The sequence below is a fragment of the Gekko japonicus genome, unplaced genomic scaffold (genome assembly GCF_001447785.1).
Source record: "Gekko japonicus isolate JY-2015 unplaced genomic scaffold, Gekko_japonicus_V1.1 scaffold1204, whole genome shotgun sequence".
In the NCBI taxonomy this organism is placed as follows: Eukaryota; Metazoa; Chordata; class Lepidosauria; order Squamata; family Gekkonidae; genus Gekko; species Gekko japonicus.
In genome coordinates, this window is record NW_015171540.1 from 17007 (window position 1) to 32570 (window position 15564).

Below are 15564 nucleotides of genomic sequence, written 5' to 3' on the forward strand. Positions count from 1 at the left end.
GGTCCTTCATTCCTAAAGAGGTTTCAGGTCTAAACTTGTCAAGTAACAGTCAGTGCAAGACAAGGGAAGAGTGGAAATTTTATCTCAAACACTATTCCATAAAGCTAATGAAAAAGCTTGTATGACATTGTTCTTGTGTAGTTAGCTTGAAAATATTTAGATATCTCTAAGCTGGGCAGGATTTTATTGCTTTTAATTGGTGAGTTCCACCCTTTGCCCCTGTTCTTTTGGAATTGATTACCCCAATTATTTAATGTTGTTATTTGAGACTTGAAGAAACTGGGTCACTGCCAGTTCTAGTGCCAGCTCCATCATTAACAATTACAAATTGATGTCGGCTGTCAACACTAAAAGATTAGGTGGCACAACTGAAAAGATTTATATCCCTTAGAAGTCAGTCCCGATTGAATGGATTTAAACAAGCCTAAAAAGAAGTAAAGATTTATTCCTTCACTTCATATGAAGCATTTATAATTTTAGATTCCATGAGGACTTCTCAAAGTACTGTGGAAAATGTTGCATCAAGAGAAAAATATATCTTATGTCATTTAACATTGAAGTATATAGCTGAATTATCCTCATCAATTGTTGTTTTTCAGTCGCACAGTCGAGTCCAACTCTTCATGACCCCATGGACCACATCCCACCAGGCCCTCCTGTCTTCCATCGTGCTCCAGAGTTTGCTTAATTTCATGTTCGTTGCATCAATTACACTGTCTAACCATTTCATCCTTTGCCGTCCCCGTCTTCTTTGACTTTCAGTCTTTCCCAGCATCAGGGTCTTCTCCAGAGAGTGCTTCCTTCTTATTTGGTGGCCAAAGCATTTGAGCTTCAGCTTCAGTATCTGGCCTTCCAGGGAACAGTCAGGGTTGATTTCTTTTAGGATTGACTGATTTGATCTCCTTGCAGTCCAAGGAGTCTTCTCCAGCACCATAGTTCAAAAGAATCTATTCTTCGGCGCTCGGCCTTCCTTATAGTCCAACTCTCGCAGCCATACATGACTACTGGGAATACCATTGCTTTGACCATGCAGACTTTTGTTGGCAGGGTGATGTCTCTACTTTTTATTATACTGTCTAGGTTTGCCGTTGCTTTCCTCCCAAGGAGCAGGCATCTTTTAATTTCATGGCTGCAGCCACCATCTGCAGTGATCTTGGATCCCAGGAACGTGAAGTCTGTCACTACTTCCATGACTTCCACATCCAAAGAGTGATGGGGCCGGATGCCATGATCTTAGGGGTTTTTTGATGTTGAGTTTCAAGCCAACTTTTGCACTTGACCCTTAGCAAGAGACTCTTTAGGTCCTCTCCACTTTCTGCTATTAGAGTGGTATCGTCTGCATATCTGAGGTTGATGATCTTTTCCCTTCTTTTTATAAATTTTTATAAATTTTTATAACCATTTATTTGGATTACAAATTAAAGACAAAGAAGAAAGAAGAAAGGAGGTGCCTGTAAATTGACTGAAACTTACTTTCACTTTCCATATATCATTCCCACAGAGGTTATGTTTTTAACTTGGAACTGTTATGTCTTTGCACGTTGTTATTACAAAGCACAATCTGTTCTTGAGAGAAGTGTAAACTGCTGATAATTTCTTTGGGGCTATACTGAGAGTATTTGTAAGAAATAAAAAAGGGAGGTTAAACTTAAGATATTGACTGAGAAGGGACCTTTAAATATTAACAGCGTCTTTGGTTTTGATGGTGTTTAATTTACAGTAATTTAATATATAGTAAATAATATTGTTAACAACATGACGGATAAAAAAAATTAAACCTCCTTCTGGACCTTTTCATGTCCAACCTAAATCAGTAACTGCCAGTTTGACACAGATTTCAGCAAAGGAATTACAAATCTTAATACAAGAAGGTGTGACAGCAGCTGTTAATCCCATGCAAATTCAAATAGATACACTCTCACAACAAATGGTATACCAGATGACAGAAGTACAAAACCAGCTCAAAGAAAATACACAGGAAATTTCTTCCTTGGCCCAAACTGTTAATCAAATGGAGGACAAATCTGAAAAGGTACAGATTAAAATAAAAAAGTGGAATCTAAGCAAAATTCCATGGAAGAAGCTCTTATTAAATTAGTCATTGATAAAGCAGCATACATTTTAAGATTTCAAAATATTCCAGAAAAACAGGATGAGCAGCTGAACTTTGAAATGGCACAGATATTGGCTGATTATATGGAAGCAGAAAACACAGATGAACTATATAATGGAATTCATGTTGCTTATAGAATGAATTTGTCATATGCAAGGAGAAATAAACTCCCAAGAGATGTGCACATGAGCTTCCATAAAAGGTCAATAAGAGATGAAATTCGGAAAGCAACAAATGGAAAACCCTTACAAATAGAAGAAAGATTTTAAAGGAAATTCCATGGAGAGTGAGTGAGAAGAGAAGAGAATATATGGAGTTTACAAACATTCTTAGAAAGAATGGAATCGCTGTGAGCTCATTCCTTTGTCAGGCTCTCCCCCCAGACAGGGTGCTTTGTTGAGGGAGAGCCCCTCCATCCTAAGTGGAGTAGGTTGCCACATAACCCTTGAACATTATCTTGTAGGAACAGAGCTCTGTGCAGCAGCTCCCTTGGTGGATGGATCATTAGCAGTCGCTGAGCACTTCAACACAAAACAGGTGAGCTTGGTTTGGATGGCACAAGCCTGTGCTTCGGGCGGGTGATTGTGGCAGAGGTCTGCCACATGGGCCATGGAGTGGAGTTCCTGGTGGGCCATGACAGGCATGGTTGTGCCCAGCAAGGCACTCCTGGCTGCTTGTTGTTCTTGCACATGTCTCTGTTTTGATGTCCTGCAGATAAAGATTCAAGAAAGGTACCAGTGTAGCTAATGCCATCCCCCTCACACACTCTGCTCAGTCTGCTGTCCCAGCCTGCCTCCTGGAGAGAAGCATGGCACCCAGAAAGCCCTTCTACGTTCCACCTGTGACTCCACCGTACTTAGATGCATGCTGTGCCAGGGGAGATTCAGTCCATTTCCCTGTCGTGGGTCAGCCAGGGCTCAGCAATAGCAAGGACTCCTCAGGAGAAGAGGAACCCCATCTAGCTAGCTCTGAATCAGCAAAAGCCAGCAAGCAGAAAGATGAGCTGAAGGCTTCTCAGGGTTCACAGCCAGCTGCTGGTGCATAGCCACCCCACCAGCCCTGATTCAACTGGTGAAAATCAGTTGGTCATTTCCAGCCCTCCAGGATCACCCACACTCTTACAGCACCATAGACAGAGGCTAAGAATAGAGCTACAGGAGAGATGACAAAGTGCACACCAATGCCAGCTGCTTGCTGATAGCAGAGATGAGTAGTTGCAGAATTACTCCTGAGAAGCTGGCTGCAAGCATGATGCTACAGCATATGGCTGTAAAAACCAGCCAAGGGAGAATGTTCGGTGTGGAAGCAAGAGGTCAAAATCCCTCTGACACAGCAACCACTGCCTAGAATCCTGCCTTGTTCCTGTGACTCTTTGGACCATTCCCTGACTCTGCCTTCATCTCACCCTTGAACTTGACCATGGATAATTCTTGGACTTCCAGACATTGCTATACAGACTGACCCTTGGACCAGACTACTGACAGCTCTTGACTCTGTGTTTTGACTGTGGACTGGACCTTGACTATGCTGCTTGAGTTGGTGCCCTTGCCTTACTCATTCCATGCTCTGATGGCATGGCTTGCGCCACCCCCAGCCTGGTTCTTGACAAATCCCCATGACCCCAGGGAGGTAGCAATTTAAGTAAACAGCCCTCACCATGATTTGCAGTTCAAAAAAGTCTTGCTCCACAACTGTGTCTCTGTCTGTTTGATTCCAGCTGCATGAGGGGAGCTCCATGTCCCTCCTGCACCACTCCCTCCCCATCCCATCTGTGACTTCACCTGTGGGCTGCCTGATGAGACGTCCAAGAGGGATGGCTCTTGGATGGGTTGGGTAGCTGTGGATGGCTGTGCAGGTGCCATTAGTCCCCCATCATGGTCATCTTGCCAAACATGGCAGGGGCCCAGCAGCACATCCAAGGCTGACTTCACAGGCAAGGATCTGGAAGCCTTTGGCTCAAATCCCCACTTGTGCCATGGAAGCTAGCTGGGTGGCCTTGGGCCAGTCACGCTATCTCAGAGAGCGTGACTGGCCCAAGGCCACCTAGAATTGGTGTGAGGATAAAACAGAGGAGAGGAGAATGATGTGAGCCACTTTTGGTCCCCGTTGCAGAGAAAGGCAGGATGTGAATGGGGTGTGCGTGCTCTGTCACCCAGGGAAGACATCTGGGGAGGTATCATTGAGGGGGCAGGGGGTCATAGGGTCCCCGGAGTCAACGGCTGGGGTGAGGCAATGTAGAGGGCAGACTCGCTGTCTTTGGAGGGGGTGGAGAGGACACTGGTAGGGGAGGTAAGCAGCTTTCTCTGGTCCTGGATGCTGTGGACTAAGAGCCCTTGCTGGGGCCCTGGGGTGGCAAACAAGCAGCTGGAGACCTGCCACAGGGAAGAGATGCTTTCTCCTGGGGCATGGAGGGGTTGGCAGTGTCTTTGGCAGGTATGTATTGATAGGCGATGTACTGAAACAACTGACAAGATCATCCATTGGTAGGGCCAGTGCTACCATTAAGCCAACTTAGGCAGCCACCTAGGGCGCAGACCTCAGAGAAGCACAGCCCAAGCCCCCACCAGGACAAGGACAAGCCTCGCTGGAGTATGGCCCAAGGTGCCACCCAGGCTCCTCCTGCCGCCGTCCTGCTGCTGCTGTGGAGCGGGGTTATGTATCTGGTTTGCTGCAGGGCCATGGCCAGTGCACAGCCGCCTGTCTCCTGCCAGGCCCTGGTTCAGTGGTGTTTGTGCCAGGTTTGCATTACGTCAGCCAGCCTATGAATAAACGGACTTCCACGACGGGCACCCCACTGGCCTCTGCGTGGTGGTGAAGTAGTGGATTGCAAGGCACCAGCCAAGCATGAAGGCTGCACACTGCAAAGCAAGAGGTAGGCCACCCTCTTTGACTCTCTGTAGCTGTCAGGCTTCGAGCTAAATTGCCCCCTGGGGGCTGCTGTGCCGGCAGGTGGCAAGGGCGTATTGGGGCCCTCCCCGGCAGCAAGAAAGTGTCGCTCTGCAAGTGCAACCTGCTCCCATCCTTTTTCACCAAGCCACCCGCCGCCCATTCGATGGTGCCACCCAGCCTGGCCTGAAGGACCCCCCCGGTGCTAGCCCAGAGTAGCTCTTCGACCTCCTGGCCACCACCTCCAAGTTTGGAAACCTGCCAGAGCAGCAGCTGCACCAGCAGCTGCTGCTTTTCCAGATGGGCAGCCAGCTCCAAGCATCGGATCTGGGTGGGGAGACATCTCTGTATGAGTTGCTGCTGCTGCTGCCCCACTTGATGTACCCTGAGCCCTCTCTGCGGCCAGCCCTTTATGCCAGTGCGTCGGACCCTGCCAGGGCAGAGAGCAGCCTGACGGCTCACTTGCCTTCCTTCACCCCTTTCTTCTCCAATTGCTCCCTGCCTCCTCCCCCAGCAATGCCCTATGACTATCCCGCTGGGTATTCCTGGGGGGGTTACTGTATTCTAATCTGGAGAGGAAGGAAGAGGAGGAGTTTGAAAAAGGGAGGGGTGCTTGGCAGATCCCCAAAGGGAGGGGATGAAAAGTTGGGGTTAGAGGTGGGATTGAACCCAAATCCTTGCAAATGTCTTCCTTCCTTGCTTGGATCCCTGGAATTCACTTGATCTTGAACCTCAGATTGGCCCAGGGTTCCTGGAGGGTTTTTTTTTCCTTTCCTCTCTGCACAGAGCAGGGGTCACCGGAGGAATGGGGGGGAGTTGTGAATTCCTTCTGTTGTGCAGTGGGTTGGACTAGATGACCCTTGAGGTCCCTTCTAGCTCCGTGTTTCTGTCAGATATTTGGTTAACTAGTTAAGCCTCACTAGTTGCAACAGCCATTTTGCCTTATCCATTTGATCTTGAGAACTTGTGGAAGTTTGGCTAAGAGAGGGCTGAGGGAGCATCAAAAAACCTACTATTCCCAACAGTCTCTGGGGGAAACCTTGGCGGTGGAAGGAATGACACAAACTGATCTGAATTGGAGTCCAGTGGCACCTTTAACCATCACTATTTAAATCTGGGTATAACTTTTGTGTGTATGCACACTTCTTCAGATACATTGAAACAGACATTAGAAGAAGAAGAAGAAGAAGAAGAAGAAGAAGAAGAAGAAGAAGAAGAAGAAGAAGAAGAAGAAGAAGAAGAAGAAGAGTAGATTGGATTTATACCCGCCCTTTACTAGCCAAAGGAGTCTCAGAGCGGCTTACAAACTCCTTTCCCTTCCCCTCCCCACAACAGGCACCCTGCGAGGGAGGCGGGGCTGAGAGAGCTCTTTCCAGATCTGTCCTTGAGAGAACAGCTCTGACAGAACTATGGCTAGCCCAAGGTCATCCAGCAGCTGCAAGTGGACGAGTGGGGAATCAAACCCAGTTCTCCCAGATTAGAGTCCGTGCACTTAACCACTACACCAAACTGCATGCACATGGACGCTTATATCCAGAATTAAAATTTGTTGGTCTTAAAGGTGCCACTGGACTCAAACTTAGTTCTTTTGCTTTGGAGCAACATGGCTGCCCACCTGGAAATAAGTCTGTGATGCATTTGCCTTAACCCCACCCTTAATTGGTGGGTGCATTCTCCTTTTCATCTCCCCATGTCCCTTTCTGGATGATTACAGCATTTGTATTATAGATTCTTTTGAACTATGGTGCTGGAGAAGACTCTTGAGAGTCCCTTGGACTGCAAGAAGATCAAATCAGTCATTCCTAAAAGAAGTCAACCCTGACTGTTCCCTGGAAGGCCAGATAATGAAATTGAACCTCAAATTCTTTGGCCACCAAATGAGAAGGGAGCACTCACTGGAGAAGACCCTGATGCTGGAAAAGATTGAAGGTCAAAGAAGACAGGGATGGAAAAGGATGAGATGGTTAGACAGTGTCATCGATGCAACGAGCATGATATTGAACCAACTTCAGAGGACGGCGGAAGACAGGAAGACCTGGCATGATCTGGTCCATGGGGTCGCAAAGAGTTGGACTCCACTGTGTGACTGAACAACAACAACAAATCATATGGGTCATGGACCTGATTGGAGATCTCAATATTTCAGGATCTCACAGGTGGGAGAATGCTTGGGCCCTTGATAACTCTGTCCTCTGCCCAGTTACAGTTAACCAGGGATCAGCTCCTTTAAGGGTGTTGGGGAGACAGTGCCTCAATGGCCCATCCCCTTCGTGCCTCTTGACTGTGAAGTGCACAGAGCTGGGGCACCAGAACGGCTGGCTCATGATTGGTTCTCGCTGCCCTGTCTGCCACAGCCCCACCATTGCTCCTTGTGATCTGCATGCGACACGATGGCACAGCTGCTGGGGATGCTGATGCAATTGTGGCCATCGTGACCCTGCTTCTTGGACTTCTGCCTGCCTCCCAGTCTCTGTTGGAACCCTTTAGGGGGCAGACTAGAGTCACCCAAATTAGACCAGCTGTCAGCCTTAAGACGGCACTCCCCTCTTTTCTCCCTTTCAACTTCATTTGTATGAAAACTGCTCCTCCGCCTTACACATGAGCACTCAGATGCGTAAAGGTAGATGCTCCTATTATATCTCTGAAATGGGACCATTATGAGAAAACTCAGTCCTTGGGAAACTCTAGCCCTATGCGCACATATTTAGGGGATCCTGCCTTGATGCAGACATTGATGACTGGAGGCCTTTAAGCCTTTCTTTTCTTCTGAAATGACAGACTCAGGTATGGCTTGATGAAAGCTGCTGCAGTACATCTGCTAAGAGACTGAGCATAATCCCATGTGAAATTATTTCAGTATAAACCTGTTGACATCAATGGACATTGTCACACCCCATCTGCCTCCCAGGAGAAGGCCATCTTCAGCCATTGCACTCCTGATGTTGGGTTGCTCCCCACAGAGTAGGCTTGCCAAGTCCCGCCGGGGGGCGGGGAAACCCCCACCCCCAAAGCACGCGACATGCACGTCACCCGGAAGTGACGTAGGCACGCTCGGGGTGGGGCCACAGTAATCCGAGGGATTACGGCGTGGTCGCATCACTTCCGGGTGACGGGGTTGCGGTGCGCACGCGCACTCCCAAAGCAGCACCGGAGTCCCCCGCTCCAGTGCCGCTTCTGACTTGGCAACCCTACCGCAGAGGCCTCAGAATGGGAGGGAAGGGGGTTAATTCACCCAGCTCCTCATCCTCACAGCGCTGGCATCCAGCTTTTCCCCTCCTTTTATCCCCCCTCTTCCCTCTTGGGGACCTGACCCACCCTCCCTCAGTGGAGCCAGTCCCTGCCCATCATCCTCAGGCCTTTTTCATTGGCTGAGGCTGCCTCTCAGGTGCCTCCTGTCTCCTCCCTCATGCCAGGTGTCCTCCATCCCTGGCAGCATCCTGGCTGGCAGAGGGTGGGATGGCACTGTCACTCTGCAGCCTCTGGACCCACCCGCTCCATTTCCCGCTTCCCTATCTTGGGAGCCTCAGCGTTGGCAGACTCCCTCTCCCTCAGCATCTGGCCCCACTGGGTGAACTCTGCACCCAGCCCTGCTGCCGGCTACACGTCCTCCACTCCTGCTGGCTGCCTTGCCTCTACCTCTGCTGACCCTTGCTGCCTCATCTCGGCCTTCGCTGTCTCCTACTGCCCCTGTAAATAGTCTTCTTGGGAGTCGGTGGGCTTGTCCAGGGGCCGAGCGGAGATGGGCTGGGGATGCAGTTGGCAGGGCTGCAGCAGGTGAGGCCGTGGTGCATGGGCATTCTCCTTCTGTGGCCCTGCTGCCAGCCCTGGACAGGCTTACCCTGGAGTTATACATTTAAAAGCCCCCAGTATGAATGTTACCACTGCCATCTCTTACTAGGTGGTCTTAGGAAAGTCTCTCAGCTTCATCTCCGATAGCAGGGTAATATGGGGAAATGGTAAAATGGCAATATTAACACTGTTAATACTTGTAAAGATGAACTATGTCTTTTGAACCCATGAAAATTCTGTCCAAATGCTGAATATTTTATTTAGCAAATAGATGTCAAAGGACCATTCTTTAAAACAAAATAAAATGAAGACATGCAATTCTTTTGCCGAGGATTAAATGCTGCTATCGATTTATTAAATGCCAGCACACCTTGGACAGATAGCAGCTGGAAACAGAGAGAGTGTGTTCTTCTGCCTGAAAATACCAGTTGTTAATTATTGGGCTGAGCAGATGGAGTTCTGAGAAAATTTTAGCATGACTGCTGAAACCACAAGAAAAAAATCCCCTCCCTCATGTAACCTGGTTTAAGTCAAAGAGGCCTTACACCACATTCACATCTGGCCTGTCGCCTTGTCCTACTGCTCATAGCTTGCTGTGTGTTGAAGAACTTCCTTTATGCACATTCTTCAGAAACCAAGCCCACATCCCAAGCTTTGCCAACAAGTAGCCAACAAGTTTTGAGACATTCTGATTGGGAATTTAGCCACCAACATCAGTATTGCCAGGTTTCAAGGAAGACTTCACTTCTGGATTGAGCAGTCTCAATTGGCCTGAGGTTGGAGACTGGCCTTGTAATTGTGGTCTCAAAACACAAAACAGAAAAAGAGAGGGAGAGCAATTTGCTATGGAAAGTGGACCAATTGTCACCAGCAAGAGTTAAAGGGAAATGGACACTGGTCTGAACTACTGGTGCCAAAGAGGACTGAGTACTTTTGGAATGTTTTTTCAGTCCTTTCCCCCTTTTTAAAGCCTTCATTTGTCCATAAACATCTGACCTTATAACAGCAGTTCAGCATGATGGAAAGAAAAGGCTCTTTTTCCAAACTCTTTTTCTTAGAACTCACTGTTCTGAAGGAATGCCACAGGACATTGGGTCTGGTATTCCAGAAAGAAAGGAACAAAAAACTTTGGAAAGGAAGAAAAAGGTTATACCAAGCACAACCAATGGGTTGAATATTGACTTTCAGCGAACCATGCTGAAGAATGCCTGGCTAAGAAACAGAGGAGCCCAAGTATGTTCCTGATGACTGGGAAGATGGTACCAAGAAAAAAGGACTGGTGAGTGTATGGAAAATATCCAACTGGCCTCTACATACACAAAGCAAAGGAGAACATCAGATAATTACAAGAAAAACTTTCCAGGTTTGTTTTTTTTAACAAAACTAGGCGGGGTGAGTTAGTGGATGCAAGAGTTCTTGGGTGCATATCACTAGAGCTGTTACTAAATTATTTTATTTAAGGAACAAATTTGTCATAAGTAATTTATAGCTCAGTCATAAATCCACAAGGGGCTCAGTCATCAAGTTATCAGTAAAACAAATAATAAAACAAAAACATTCAGTCTATAAAGATCAGTTTGCACGATCAGAGCCATCAATACATCTTCCAGTATTCTAAAATAATCTTAAACCCTCCTGAAGGAATGATTGGGAACAGAAAGGGGGGAACCCTAACCACGAGTTTGGATGATGTGGTACATTGTAGACCTGTGTACATTTGAATATTCATAGTTATTTTTACCATCTTTTGAAAACTATAATAATATTCAGCGAACACACTTGGTGTTGCATCCACCTCAGAAGAACATAAGGGTCCATCTCATCCAGCACTCCCTCAGCAGCCAACCTGATGCCCCGGCTGGCCCACCAGCTGGGGCACAGAGATCAAAGCCGCAACTATATACACAAACCCCAGCTCCAAAACACACCCACAAAATACAACTACACCTATAGGAAATTAGGCACTTGGAACCCTTATTTGCATGGGCATCATTTAAACTGATGCTACCTGATTGGCCAGCTCGGCAAGGGTGTATGTATGTACATAGCTGCAAGGAGCCTCTCAAACAGTAGGTGTTCACTCAAAGCTCTCTCTCTCTCTTTTTTTTGAGCCCCCGGAGGGGATTTTTTATTATTTTTATAAGACTACAAAACTAACACAGAAAAAAGGGAGGTGAACTACATTTACAGGATAAAGCAAAGAAACCCACTACTACCTAAAAACCCAAGAGAGGAGATCATCAATTGCTTAATTACATTAAGTCTTCCCTTCTTTTATGTCATTATAAACTGAGTCAAACATTTATATTACTTTTTACCCTTTTCTTTAAATCTTAAATTTAACTGTCTAAGAATAGTACCCCCAATCACAAAGTTCTCAAAGGCACAAATCAGAGTCCTTCAGCCTTCACTTCTCCCTTTCCCGTCTCTTCCACAACTTGTAAGGGCTTTTTGGGGCTACTGCCCCTTGCTCTGCCAGAGAGTCCTCTCCGGAAGAGCCCGAGTCCAGCTCGCCACTAGACTTACTGTCTTCTTCTCTTTTTCCATCCTCTGGCCTTCCCAACTGGACCCTTAGAAATTCCTGAGCTTTCAGAACAGAGTCAATCTTTTCTTTTTTATCCTTAATTTTGAAGGTGACGCCTTCTGGAATTAGCCATTTATATCCAATTGAATTTGTCTGAAGAAAAAGCACAAGATCTTTGTACTTCTTTCTCCATTGTCTTATTTCAAATGGAATGTCCTTTAAGACTCTGATGGCATTCTCTCCCACTTTCAGGGATATTCCAGAAACTGCTTTCAGGATTGCGTCCCTCACATGCCTCTTCGAGAATCTTACGACAATTTCCCCAGGCAGATTATTTTTCTTTATATAGCCTGAATATGATCTATAGACCACATCGATATCACTTAGCTGTGATTCCGCCTTCATCTCTGTCACTGGAGCTAGTAATTCACTCATCACTTCTTTAAGATTCTCTCCCTTATTCTCTGGCATACCCTGGACGCGAAGGATCATATTAGCCTTTTCCATTTGTAATTGCCGCAGCTGATCTTCTGTGGAAATTTGTTTCCTTTCCAGCTTTTGCACTTTTTTCTTCACCTTTTGGGCCATTGTATCCACTTCATTCACCTTCTCAGTATTTTTTTTCATCATTTGCAATGTCTCATTTATCTGATTTTGCTGAGAGGTGATACATTGAGTCATTGTTGACATTTGTTCCTTGAAGTTATTCAGCTGTTCCAGCAAGAGGTGCATGGATTCTGCTATGATCTTAGCCAACTCACTGGTAAATGCTCTCAGTCCCTTTCGGTTTCAAAAGTTTTTTTTTGTCCTTCTTCCCCGCCATCTTTATCATTTGTTTACTTTCGCAATTTTTAAAAAAGGCTCTGAATGTGCACTTGAACGCTTAAACTCTCTTTGGTAAGTACTTCTAGACAGTTTCTTTCACGTTTTCTTCCGCTCCCCCCTTCAAATACTCAAAAGTTCATGCACATGGGAGACGTCCCTCCCCCGCTCGCCTTTTTCCCATTCAGTAGGGTGGGATGGGGAGCTATCTTTTCCCTTTGCAAACACTTTAAAACTGACTCACGTTCATAATTGGTCTTCCAACCTCATTTTCAGCTTCATTTCTGACGCTCGATCTCCTGCGCTTGCCAAGTCCATTCAGTCTCTCAGCACACAGAACCGTCAGAATGAAGAGGCGCCTCAATTCTCCAGCATTCCGCCATCAAAGAGGCGACCTCTTATAAGTTCCATGGCCAGGGTCCCTTCACTGGGTCCCTGGGGGGGTTAACGAGCCTGCGCACCCCCTCCTTCGACTGGAATGCAGCTTCACCCCCGGGAGGTCCAGGAGGTGAGTCTGCTAGCGCGCCGCCATCAACCGGAAGTCCATGTTCACTTGAAGCTCTCAATGCACAACACTTTACCATTATAGCAGCTATTGAAATAAAGGTAATGAGTACCTAAGAACCCTGTCACTTCTTAGAGGTGGTGTGGCTGAGAGGGGTGGGACAGCTAAACCTCATAAACTCAGATTCTCATAATTGCCACAGTGCCATTCATGCTATAGGTGGTGGTATCATATGTATGAAAGCCTTCCTGCTCACACACAAAATACTGACATGAGAGAAGCAAAAATATTCTAAGGCCCCGGTCACACAGAGAATTTGCCGTGCAAAAGACACGAATGCTGGGCGGATTTTCAGGGCATGATCACACCGCAACATCTGGCAAGCGTAGCGCACCCATGGCCAACCCGTGGTGTGCCGCCAAAGATGCACAGTTAAAAAGTACCTGCAAGATCTACTATTATAAAATATATGCATCAATTTTGGCACAAAGACTGAAAAAAGTATTAGTGGAAATAATAAATAAAGATCACTCAGGCTTTTTACCTAAAAGGCAGATGAGAAATAATTTAAGAATACTGATGAACGTATTAGAATATTATGAATTACATTGTGAAAAACAAATGGCAATAATCTTTTTGGATGCAGAAAAAGCCTTTGATAATGTCAACTGGACATTTATGATAGAAACATTGCGGATGTTGGAAGCAGGAGAAAGCTTTATTACTATGATTCAGGCGATTTACAAAGAGCAAAAAGCAAGAGTCGCAGTTAATGGTGAATTATCAGAAAGTTTCAAGATTGAGAAAGGAACAAGGCAAGGCTGTCCACTATCTCCGTTATTATTTATCATGGTGTTGGAAGTGTTGAATGAAGCTATTAGAAAATAAAATAAAATAACAGGACTGCGAGTTAAGAAAGAGCAATATAAACTGTTGGCATTTGCAGATGATGTGGCATATATATTAGAGAATCCAGTGGAGGCGGCGGAGGTATTGATGGAGAATATTAAAGAATACGGAGAAGTGGCAGGGGTCAAAATAAATCCGGAGAAAACTAAAATCATAGTAAAAAACATGGAGGAGAAACAGAAAAAAGAGCTTCAAGGAGTAACAAGATGCCAGATAGTGAAGAAGACAAGATACCTAGGAATTACAGTTACAAATAAATGCAGTGATTTATACGAAGAAAACTATAAAGTGTTGTTAAAAAATACTAAACAGGACTTGGAGAAGTGGAAAAATTTACAACTGTCCTTGATGGGTAGGATGGCAGCAATAAAAATGAATATATTACCAAGATGGATGTTTTTATTTCAAACTATACCCATATTGCAGAACCAAGCGTTATTCAGAGAATTGGACAAATTGACAACTAAGTTCATCTGGCAAGGAAAGAAGGTGAGAATAAGGTTAAAAATGTTGCAGGACGTGAAAGGGCGAGGCGGATTTGGAGTCCCAAATTGGCTTTTATATTATAGAGCGGCGGCTCTAGTTTGGATTAGAGAGTGAGTCACTCTCGAAGATACAAGATTGTTGCAAATCGAAGGACATGATTTGTTACTTGGATGGAATGCCTTTTTATGGTATGAGAAAGCAAATTCCCATAAGTACTTTAAACAGCATTGGTTGAGAGCCTCTTTACTTAAAGTTTGGGACGGAATCCATAAAAAATTTTATACTAGAAGATCGAGACTAATAACACCATTAGAGGCCTTTACGCTGCCAAATGCTTATACAGGAGAAGAAACATTGAGGTATCAGGACATTTTGGATAGTAAGGACAATCTTAAAGATCTACTAGCAAATGGTTTGCCACGGGCTGCAGACAGACTTGTTCAGTGTGATCACGCTGGCGTGCACCTATTCCTTCCAGCCATCCTTTTTGCAGTGCGCGCCGAAGGACAAAACCTCGGTGTGCCGTCGTCGCATCTGATCACCTAATGGCAGATCAGAATGCGATGGCACAAATAGCCACGCCTCCCCTCCATGCGTGGCCAGGGCTTAAGTACACTTTCTCTCAGACATGCTTGTATTTTATATGCAAGGAGGGATCTCCCCTATGGGAAAGCATGCACACATGAGATCAGCTACCTGAAACCTAAAGAAGCACATGGCAGGAAAAAAATGTATCATAAGATCCTGCTATGTGGGTGCATCTTCTTTTAATCTAGTTCATCATAGTGGCCATACAGATAAAGAGGAGTCATGGGTATGTTGGCGTCTTATTTCACTTATATACTCATTGGGTATGGCATTGGCAGCAGTCATATACATATCATTTAGTTTCATTTTCCAGTAAGGAGAAAACATATTGTATGTTACACATGAAGAAACAGGAATTTTGGCACAAAGAGGAAATAAGGTACTTCTTCAAGAGCTGTAATTTAACTTGCTCGCCCCTTTTCTCTTTCATCATCTGGCACAAACCCCTAACAGCTCCAGCCCAATCTCTGCTGCACCATTTCTTTGCCCTTGTTCCCCTGTGGTGTCATTGTCTCCCCAGCAGGGAAAACCAGACCAATTAGTTTTCAGGGAGCCCATGCCAATGAAATGCCATGAATTCTTCAGCCCCAAAGAGCTGCTCAAGCATCTTCCCTCCTCTGGGGACTTGAGCACAACATCTCGGCAGCATACTTTGCACCTACCAGCCAAGGTCCTGGGAACTTTACCTCGTTCCCAAGCTCTGATTACAGTTGACAGCACAGACTTGAGGCTGTGAAATCAAAAAAAGTCAGGGAATGAATGGTGTTTTTCTTTAAACCTTTCTATTTAGAGCCCAGATCTACAGAAATATCACCTACACTTTAAAGAAATTGACCTGAGTGCATATATATATATTGCACACTCATAGTGACCTACTTTATCTGATTTTATCACCAAACTAATGCACTTTCCGTGGTACTTTTTTACTGCACATCTTCAGCA